This window comes from Nematolebias whitei, chromosome 6 (assembly GCF_014905685.2).
Source record: "Nematolebias whitei isolate Nwh7 chromosome 6, NemWhi1, whole genome shotgun sequence".
Lineage (NCBI taxonomy): Eukaryota > Metazoa > Chordata > Actinopteri > Cyprinodontiformes > Rivulidae > Nematolebias > Nematolebias whitei.
In genome coordinates this window covers 6,250,047-6,252,930 of record NC_056503.1, presented here as the reverse complement: position 1 = coordinate 6,252,930, position 2,884 = coordinate 6,250,047, and the positions used below count along the sequence as shown (strand labels likewise).

Below are 2,884 nucleotides of genomic sequence, written 5' to 3'. Positions count from 1 at the left end.
TCTGTGAATAGTAAACAGCCATCAGTGTGCTAATGATCCATTGTTAGTCTGATGGTCCTTCTTGACCATGTGAGCAGCTGGTTTTGGTTGTCAGCAGCAAACTGGTTGATCCACTCTGAGAAGGTGCTATTTAAGAGACTGAGCTGAATACAGCACCTCAGACTGAGGAAGTCTCTCAGATGAGAGATGAAACGTTTCTACATTTTTTTTCTTTTTTTTTTTTCTTTTTTTGTTTGTTGCCAAAGTGTCCCTGGGCAAGACACTGAACCCCCACATTGCCTCCGATGTGTGTTTCATCAGTGTATGAATGTGATAAAGCACTGATTATTCTTTGTACAGAAATAGTAGAGTGCTGTATGAATGGGTAAATGAGGGCACAGATTGTATTTTAAGGCGCTTTGAGTATCTTGAAAAGATAGAAAAGCGCTATATAAGTGCAGTCCATTTACCATTAACCATTTACGTATAGAAGATATGTAGCATCTTACTGCAAATACTGAAGGACTTCAGCTTCCTCAAGAAGTACAGTCTGCTCTGTCCCTTCTTGTAGACAGATTCACTGTTGCATCTCCAGTCCAGTCTGTTGTCCAGGTGAACCCCAAGGTATTTATATGTCTTCACCACCTCCACTTCTTCTCCCATGATGGAAATAGACTTGGACCTGTTCCTGTTTCTCCTGAAATCTACAATCATCTCCTTTGTTTTGTCCACATTCAAGATGAGATTATTGTTTCCACATCATGTCACAAAGCGGTCCACCAGTTCCCTGTACTCAGCTTCTTGCCCATCTCTGACACACCCAACCACTGCAGTCATCTGAATATTTCAGCAGATGACGGGAGTCTGTTTCCTACTGGAAATCTGAGGTGTACAGAGTGAAAAGGAATGGTGAGAGTACAGTCCCCTGTGGTGCTCCTGAGCTACTGACTACCTGGTTAGACACACAGCCCTTCAGTCTCACAAACTGTGGTCTGTTTGCCAGGTGATTGTTGAGGCCTCCACCTGAGTCTTCTGGAGTTTCTGACAAAACAAATCAGGCTGGATTGTGTTAAATGCACTGGAGAAATCAAAGAACACGACTCTCACAGTGCTGTCTGCCTTTTATAGATGACAGTGAGTTTGCTAAAGCAGGTGTATGATGGCATCTTCAACTCCAAGTCCATGCCGATAAGCAAACTGCAGTGGGTCCTGATATGTGCTTGTTTGTTTAGTCAGGTGGGCCAACATAATTCTCTCTAGGACCTTCATGATGTGGGATGTCAGGGCAACAGGTCATTGAGGACTGATGGGTGAGGTTTATTTCAGAGTCAGAGTCAGAGATTCTTTATTGTCATTCGCACCTCATGTGGTACATGTGGTGGAGTGAAATTATGTACACAGGGTCCCAGTTACATCCAACAATAAAATTTAAAAGAAAAACAATGATAACATCCAAGACAATTACTAAGAAAAACATCAAATAAATATACACAAGCACTAATAGCATAAAAACATCACGTCGAACATCAGCGCTAACCTGAACACGAGTCTGTGTAAGCAGATGAGCACGCATGAACACACCAACATTGAAACAGATCAGCAGCGACATTGAAACAGATCAGCAGCAACATGATGTGATTTTTTTCACAGTGATTATTCTGGTTAGAGATTCATGAGTCTAACAGCCTCAGGGTAGATGCTGTTCCTCAGTCTAGTGGTTCTACACTTAATGCTCCTCAACCTCCTTCCTGAGGGGAGCGGGGCAAAAAGTGTGTGTGCTGGGTGAGTGGGGTCCTTCATGATGCAGGTGGCTCTCTTCCTGCATCTGGAGGTATTTCGTAATGGAACAAGGCAGGATGTTTTCCACAACACTGGAACCTTCTCCTGAGTCAGGCTAAGGTTGAAGAGGTGCTGCAGAACCCCACAGAGCTGCTCTGCACAGACCTTCTGGACTCTGGGACTGACAACATCTGGACCTGCAGCCTTAATCCAGTTCAGTCTTTCCAGCTGCGTCCTCACATGACTTCTAGAGACTCAGAGGGTGGAGGCAAAGGACGTATCAGCATCTTCTGATTTGGTTGAAGATCAACATGTAGAAGAAGAAGGGTACATGACTGAGGTGGTAGATACAATATTTGAGGTGTGACAGGACAACCTTGGGTCAATGGAGGGTGGTATGTATGTTTGACTGTGGGCACGAGAGGAGGATGCTGAGCTTGTTCCTGAACTGAACCTATTGAAGAATGTGTTCAGTTCATTGGCTCTGTCCAGGCTTCCATCTTACTGATCCTCCTTCTGCTTGAAGCCTGTGATCTTTTTCATCCCTGACCACACCTCTCTGATATTGTTCTGCTGGAGCTTGCTCTCCAGCTTTTTCTTGTACAGCTCCTTGCTGTTATGATTGTTATGAGATATCATGATTACCTTAACATTAAATGACGTTTTCCAAGTTTCCTGAGATTCAACCACATTCAATAGGCTATGTAGCTCTTGAGTATAGCAAGGTCGTGATTTAGTGTTAAGGGAGTCTCACTGAAATAAATCAGCAATGACTTGAGCCTGTTTTATCATATAAAGCCTGTCCTGATGCATGCTCAATAATCCAGGTAGAAAAATCTAAAAATGTTAAACTTCCTCGGTCTGAGGTGCTGTATTCAGCTCAGTCTCTTAAATAGCACCTTAGAGTGGATCAACCAGTTTTGCTGCTGACAACCAAAACCAGCTGATCACATGCTCAAGCAGGACCATCAGCCTAACGATGGATCATTAGCACACTGATGGCTGTTTACTATTCACAGAGGGCTGAGTGATACTAGCAATCACAGCATTGTAAGAGGGGGACAATTGCACACGTAGGCCTCCACCCCTGTTTAACGATGGACGATTTCTTTTCACAAAGATGGCC

The 2,884-nt window shown here is 43.7% G+C and overlaps 1 protein-coding gene across 1 annotated transcript in view; it reads left to right on the top strand.

Moving 5' to 3' along the window:
- The window catches only part of zgc:165508 (uncharacterized protein LOC100101652 homolog), a 45,693-nt gene that overhangs the window by 21,765 nt on the left and 21,044 nt on the right, over positions 1–2,884 (top strand). The window lies entirely within an intron of this gene.